Source organism: Corvus brachyrhynchos, unplaced genomic scaffold (genome assembly GCF_000691975.1).
Source record: "Corvus brachyrhynchos isolate BGI_N302 unplaced genomic scaffold, ASM69197v1 scaffold136, whole genome shotgun sequence".
Lineage (NCBI taxonomy): Eukaryota > Metazoa > Chordata > Aves > Passeriformes > Corvidae > Corvus > Corvus brachyrhynchos.
In genome coordinates, this window is record NW_008239080.1 from 919,803 (window position 1) to 928,150 (window position 8,348).

The window sequence follows — 8,348 nt, forward strand, 5'->3', positions numbered from 1 at the left end:
GAACTGTAATAATTTCATGGATTTCAGCTGGTGACTAGGTCTTCTCTTGCGTGCCATCTTTCTGTGGAATGCTTCCTTTACAAGATAGTCCAAATGAACCTAACAAAAATCTTAAATCATGGTTTGAAACTACTCATACCTGTATCCCAGCTACAATAAGCTGTATTACTGAGTTGGCACATACAGAATAGTAAGGTTGCCAAGACTGTCTTAACTTGCTCTCTACTTTGATCCGTGATTTCTTGGATGTTGCAGATGATTGGGTATGGACAGCTATGGTTCAAGAGAAGATGACACGTGCACTTCATGCACTTTGTTCAACAGAAGATCATGTTGAAAATGGCGGCTACCTGATCATCAGAAGTTCATAAAACTAACAGTATTTCTGACAGGCTCATTGCTAGAAAAAAGTGGTCTTCTTTTGAGTAAAAATTAATTCATTTCCCCTTCTGTGCATGAAATACCAATCCTACAGGACCAGGCTGTTCTCTGGGGGTGAAAAAAACCCCTTCATTTCCAAAATACATCCAAAATATTTGTCATCAGCAATCTGCTTTGTTTACCTCACCTGTCCCTAGTGGAAGATAAAATTCAGGACAAGCAAGAGAAAAATAATCTCTTTGAGTTCAGCCAAAATTCACTTTGCAGCATTATTTTCATGAAATTGCTCAATGGGGGTTTTTTAATGAAAAATAAATGGTGATGCATATAGGCATGGATGTAGGCTGTACACAAGAATACAAATATCTTGTCATATATACTGCCTTTGTCAGATGAAAGAGTGCATAGAAGGCACATTCCTCATAACCTTTGCTTGAAGTAGCTGGAGGGAGGCATGTTTACCTGGTACTGTGGTAACACCTGGCGTACCTTCTTTGTAAAGCTCTGTGTGTGTGTGTGTCAACATTTTCTGTTCTGGTCACACTCCAAGCTGACCAAAACCCAAGTGAGGGTTAGTGTAGCAGCAAGCATAAGCTGATACGCCTGCTGGGTGGTTTATTGGCGAGGGTTTGGTGCTACGCTAACTCTGCCAGTTGGCTTTGAGTTAGCTTTGAACAAGTTCACATTGACCCAAAAGGCACCAGCAACCTCAGCAGCACTACAGACAGGATCTCAGGCATGTCAGAAGGAGTAGTAGACGGCTACTGTGGTTAATTCACCTCAGCTGTTCTCAGGAATACGATGTAATAAATTGCTGGCACTTGACAAAGTCATTATCCTCTATAGGTTCTTCTGTCACTCCTAAGTAGAGTAGCTGGGCACCTTCCAACAGTGCGTTAAGCACTGTGACTACCATCTGCTCTGTATGATTTGTTCTGTCTAACCCACCCCTTGGTACCGTGCTCTATAGTCCTTTCCTTTAAAAAGTGTCTGGTTTTCAAAAATATGCATGGGCTGCTAGGTTGACTAAAATCAAAAGACAAAAACTTGCAACTGATAAAAAGCAGGTCTTCAATGAAAGCTTTCAGGTGCACAGAAATGGCTACCCACATGTGTGATAAAGGATTTCTACAATTTTTATAAGGTAAATTAATTAGTATATCTAGCAGGTACATCCAGTAGGAGATCAGTTGCCCCAGTAACCCACCCTTGGGTCAGCCCCTTGGAGCTGGTCCAGGGGCTTCCTTGCCCTATTTGTTATGTCTGTTAAGTTCTGGTGGAAAACCAGATGTTCTTGTCAGAAATTCTCTTCCTAAGAATAAGACTAAACAGAATTTCATGGATATGAAATTAGTTAGAGTTAGCTTATTATTCTAAAATGTGAGAAACTGCAAGAAAAAATACTAGAAACCATACAACTATAAATTAAAAATCTACAAAGCTACAAATACATGAAAAAGCTAAAAAATCTTTAGGCATCAGTTATACCTTTACAGTTCATGTGGGGCTGGGAATGACTAACTGTGCCTGACTTACTGTGCCTGACATATGGATTGATGACATTTGATAATCTTCAGGCTGTAGTTTGCTCCACAGTTCAAATGATGTCAGCTCAGGCAAAGCACTGGTACGGGCATTCAGAGCTACGTGCTTTTCTTCCAGGTAGCTGACCAACACTCAGTAAGGGTATGTGATTTCCTCACCTAATCTGGATAGCAGGTAGACCTCTTCTAGCACAGTGTTCCTCTCCCTCATAAGGGGGAATGATAGCAAATGGTCAGGGATGTGGTAGACCCTATTTTCAAAGAAGCTTGAGAGCTGGGGATGGAAGAGTTTTCCTCTCTCTTGCTTTAACACTTTCAGTCATGTTCTTTAGCTAGAACAGGGTTACATTTTGTTGTGGATGATGTAAGAGGTTGCTGGTGTTGCACAGGACTGCCTAATTTTTTAATATGCTTACATATTACTTTAATATGTATTTAATATGATATTAAATGTCTTTTTTTTGTGAATTTTTGTGAATATTGAGAAACTACCCTTTATAAGGACTTTAGCATTTAACAGCTTTTATAAATGTAGTTGCAAGATGCTGAACTTAGGGGGGATACCAACAGCAGGACAGGAAGCTGTGTGCCCCTGCTGTGCACTGCTGCTGGAAATGAGCCTCTAATCCAAATGGCTGTGACCTGGATATCAAAGAAAGAAAATTAGAGGTCTGTTGCCAAGAAACTGGGTGTCCTTGGCATCTAGCAAAGCAGAAACAGTTTAATTATCTAATTAAAGTGGCGCATCCCGTTATTTTATATCATTTAGAAAGCCAGTTGTGGATGTTGTCCCATTACTTTCTTAGTACTCTGTAGGAAGGGTCCCTGACCTGCACAGATAGCTGCAATGGGTCTACATATCAAAGCAAAGATGTTAACAAAAGCACCAGGGCAGTGACCATTGACATTGTTCACATATTCTTAGTTCTGTGGAGCTTTTGCTTCATAATCTTTGCAATTTACAAGTAATCAAAACTTGTTCTGTAGGACACCAGTGTTTGGAAACTTTTTTTTTCAGTGTTCTATTTTGTCCTACATTTTAGCTCTGTGTCTCTGGGGTGGTTTCCATTGACTTTGAAATCTAACTTGGCAAAGTTTAATGGCACTCACTGTTGTGCTTGTTTCTCTTCTGGTCTGCTTTTCCTTTGATATGCTCTGATAAATATTTGCTGTGGGACAGATTTCAATCTCAGCTACGTCAGTATAAATGAAAAGCAAAAAGCACAGTCACTGAAGTCTGTGACTATGCTAAAGGAAGTGAAATCAGACATGGGCTGTCCTGTCCAAAGTCAGTAGCTCTGTATTGAAACAGCCTTTGCTAATGAGGGAGGGAATAGAGAGGACAGAGAACTTGCTGCAGGGAGTCACTGCCTGAAACAGGACTCCGGTCTCTGTCAGTTTCAGGGTGAAGGTGATGCCCAGGGAAATAGTTAAATATGCATACTGGGAAATAAATAAGTGTCAAATGATTCACATGAAAGAGTCTTAAGAGCACACAGGGTGAGCATACAGTCATTTTGTTTTAGATGTGTAAACCACAAAGGACGTGAATCTCATTTTCCTTTCCACTGCACTCCTTACGCTTGGTTTATTGGGGGCATGTAGATACTCTGCAACCTCTGTGTAATTGAGTTTTACCAGACCTGGTCACATGTGCTATAATTTCAATTATTTTTTAAATTTACATTTTTTAAATTCTTGCCTTTTGGCCTTTAAAGTTCTCCTTGGTTGGAATGAGGCTGTTTTCTTGTGGTTCCTCCCTAAGTTCTTTTCTGCTGAGGACAGGATGGGTTACGATGCGGTCTGCGTGGGCTCTAGCCCTCGAGCCCTGCACTTTTGACCCTTTCCTGCTAGGGCTTTACTACAACTTAAGCTATGTAAATGCATGGTAGCATGCAGCTTATTAAATACTCAGCCTCTTCCAGACTTAATGGCTGTGCTGGGTTCTGCCTGCTTAGCGGCATAGCAGGCTGTGTGCTTAGCAACCCCGGCTGCTGTGAGTGCATCCCCCTGTGCACTGCCTTCCCTGCTGCCTCACCACTGAATGTAGCAAATATCTCCAGCTTCTTCTGGAACAAAACCTTGCCTAGGTTCGGGCGTAACTACCACCTGCCAGCCACAGCCTGTGTATTTTAACAGCATCATGAGGGCCAGCTAGGACAGAAGACAAACCCTGGGCTCTTAGAGGTGCTCGACCCCCTTCTGCAAGTAGTAATGACTGTAAAACAAATATACATACCAGTAAATGTAGACCCGATTGTTTTAGCCCTTGTTTTTTCTTAGAAATTTCAAAACTAAAAAAAACCCCTCATAGTTTCAAGAACAATTCACAAAGAGCTGCTCTTTTGGGCTGGAAAAGTGCACAATTTGCTAGGATATGGGTGTTCTTGTCCTCTGTGGGTGGAACTCATTTCCTGCATGGAAGAGAGATACAGCCAGTATATCTCTTCTTTCCTATATTATAGGAAGTAATCTGTGGTGTTGGCTGGTTAATTTCTTTATTTGTTGGTTTTATGTCTTAAAAGCTGAAGAAGGTTATTGTGACTTTACTTATGTTTTATTTCACCTCAGGTAACCCTTCGGAGATCCTTGGACACAAGTACGGCTCAGCTAAGCCTCTAGTAAGATGATCACTCAGAAATTACTATATTGGGGGAAATGAGTAGCATGTTTTCAAGTATTTTAACCCAGGAGAAATCACAACTATTTTCTAGTCTTAATTCCTAAATAAACAGGCCATAGGTCCTTCTCTCTGCTATTTGTGCATTAAGCAAATAACTTCTGTTGAAGTGTGGTCAACTCCTGCCATGGTCAGAATGAAAATGAGGATGTTCTCTGAGAGAAAACATCTGAAAAAGGAGGGGGGGAAAAGACGGTATCATGCCAGATGCCATTGTGCCTTCTGGGCTGCCACCAGGCTGTGCTTCAAGCTTCTATGGGGCAAGGGCATCTGCTAGAAATGAATTCTCAAATCCAAAGATACTTGGTATGTATGTTCCTGGAGACAAACCTTGAGAAGTCCTGCATGTAATGGTAATATTTATATAATAATTCAGTTCTTCAAAGAACTATACAGAAGCTGTGAACTGATCTGCACAGCAATTCAGTGGAGTTTATTATATTTGAACTGTTTTGTCTCTGGCAAGCGTGCAGGCAGATTAAGCAACTACTCTGGAGCTACCAAATGCATCTGAGATAGGGCCAAGATTAGAATATTGATTTCTGGCTTCCTGAGTCCCAGGCTCAGTTCACTACATTATGTTGTCTTTACAGATAACATTTAGACAAATAGATCTTGACATATCAAAAGCTTAGTAGCCTCTCAGTAAATTGAGCAGGGCTTTAGCTGTTCAATTCCTATGATTTGTGCATGCCTCACACTTGGTCCTAGTAATGTCAGTAGCTATTGTATATTTACAGTAAAGCCCACTTGTATCCTGAGGTATACTAGACTGCTTTTTATCCCTGAGTAGAAATAAGCCTAGTTTTGATACATTTTCCTCTTGTCAGATTGAGATTTGCACATAAAATTTCAAAGAAGTTTTGCTTCAGTCCTCTTTACAAAAATCCCCATATTGGTAGAGATTTTCAGTCCTGACCAATGGTAGCTTGTCACTCTTTCTAATTTCTTGAGTAAGATGTGAGAAAAATGGGAAAAGTCCTGCATAGCCAAAGTTCAAATCCAAGTACCTTTGAAGTCACCACATACCAAGGATACTCAGTTCCTGACATCCAAATGCCAAAGAAAAGGCAAGCACGTACTTGAAAGCTGAAATAAATTCTACGCAGAGAATAGCATCGGCATATTTGTATTAGAAAATTTGTCTCTGGGTATCCACAGAAGTGTAAGAATATTGCCATCACTACCCAGGAAACTTCCAAACTGCACCTGAGCTTGCTGAGGTGTAGGCCAGAACCTTTTCTAAACCTTTTCTAAACATTTCTAAATTCCAGGTGCCGCATCTGCAGCTAGCAAAGGACCCTGCTTACTCTCACAGAGCCTACTTGAAGTTTGACAGTCCTACAAAAGCTGTACTGGTGTTCCAAACACGTCAAGTTGTCTAACAGCCTTCTCCACCCTTCTTTGTTACTCAATGCAGCAGCACGATGTCATTTGTCAGAGTACCAAAACTGGAGACATGCTGAATATGTGAATACCAAGGAAGTGGTTTCCTTAGCAATAACAGGCATGTGAAAGTCAAAACTTCCTTTCCTCCTCATGTGACCTTTTTCAAAGCAATTCAGCCTGGGGACAATAGGAGTGAATTCCAAACACCCACAGTGTTCCTGCATGGCTCGGCAAGGATCCGCTAAATGGCAAATTTATCTTACCTATTTAGTAAGGTAAAATTATATTTCTCTTTCGATGATCTTCACTAGGGATTTGGTGTGTTTATATGTACAGGAAAGTGCTTTTTGAAAGCAGAATTACCTAATGCCACATAAACAAATATACAGAATATAAGTAATTTTCTTGCCATTGTGGACCAAAAGCTTTTGTTATGCATGAAATCCAAAGTCCTTTCAGTTGTCAGGAAATAAGGGCATGAAAAGTCTAACCAGATTGTTTTAATAGCTGGACTTCCCTTATGATATTTTGCCCATTTCATTTAAGGTGAAAATCAACACTCCTAAGGTAAAAAAAAAGAGAAAGCGAGATGATTTATGAAGGCAAATAAGAGGAAGATGACATTTATCTCACCCATCCTGCACACAAGAGCAGTATCACTCTTCTGTTGCTATTATTATCCTGTTTAGTACAGCCTTTTCTCATCCCTACGGAGACAGCAGTGATAGCCAGAAGTACTTGCACAAAGCTGCCTGTCCAAGAATCCTGAGGTATTTTCTAAAAGTAGCTACTAAATTTAAACCTGAGCTATCTACTGAGGAAACTATTCTCTCCTTTTTTTGAGCTGGGGAGGTGATACAGCAGGTAGTTGTCAAAAGGTCAGAGAAAATTCCTATTGGAGCTGGAAATGGTCACTCAGCATACTTTCTGTATTGACTGACTGTCTTGGATTTCAGAAAGTCAAGGAAAGTTCTGGTATTACAGTTCTCCCCAGGTTTGGTGTTGCTGGACCACCTGTACACAATCTGTTGCCTTGCTGCCCACTGATGGGATCTGTATTCCAGTCCCTGGTGATTCACAAACAAGGGTTTAGGCCTCAAGGACCACTGATTATCATCTTGCTTTTAGTCACACATGCTGTGGTTTGCTTGGGTTTTCCCCACCACTTTCAGCCTTTAGTTTTAAACTCTAGACTATAAGTTTTCAGAAATGAACAATGCAATGTGAATAGCTGAGTTTGGAGCTGGTCCCACCAGCTCCAAACAAGAAATTTGACAGGAGACAGTTCCTCTGCAGCTTTTTGTAAATCTGAGAAAGAGATGTGTTGTGGATTTGGAGCCTTAATGTCTGGAGGAAAGTAGGCAAGCCATCTGCTCCCACAGGTGCTGGCGCATCGGTGCTTTGTGCTGGTTCCTCCAAGGCAAGATGTATTGTCTAGCCAAGCATTCATGTCCAACAGAGTGTGTAAGTACCTGCAGTGAGATGTTGTATGAAATCCCAATCCACCCTTGGCAAAATGTCATACTGAGCATGTTCATGTTTAATGCCAGGAGCTATTTAATTGCTCTGCAATATTCCTGTGGTTTCTGAAGGTGGACTGTCGTGAGGATGCTTGAGGAAGGATGCAAATGGACTGTTCCCTGTACATGGCAGCAGCCTCTGCCACTGATTCAGTGCTCAAGGGGGTGACATTGTAACCAATTTTTGTAACACCCTCAGAGCCAAAGTGAGACATGATCAGAAACAGGGGCAGCTGAAGCAAAACAAACACAACTGTGGTGAACAACTGCAATGAGCCTCTCTGGATATGAGACACCTGTTCCACACAGGGAACAAAGAGCGGGAAAACCAGGCCTGTGCTTCCCACGGGGGAGCAAGCGAGCAGCAGCTGGGTCATGGTTACGATGGCACCATGGAGGTGGTGCAACATTGGAGGTGGGCTTGTTGCCATCAGGAGGCTTAGCAAGTGGTGCCAGAAGCCTAAAGTACCACATTACTCAGGCTGTGTGAAGTAGATACAGACTTGGAATAGCAGTGGTGGTGAAACCAAAGACAACTGACTGCTCCTTGACATAAGAAAGGAGTACTCAGAAAAAGGCCCCTGCATTTTTTTTCTGGCGTGGCAGAAAAGGATCAGAAAAAGGCATAAGAGAAGCCCAGAAAATGCTCTCTAGCAGAGGAGAGATGGCAAAGGGCTGCACACAAATCCCCCTCCAACAGTAACTACACAGGCTGGGTCAAAGCCAAGGTAGGCAGTACCCTGATGCCACAGTAACACCCAGTAAACTACTGCACTACCAACCAATGCTGCTTTTGTTACATGCCACTGCTGAAATGAGTAATTCAGGACTTAT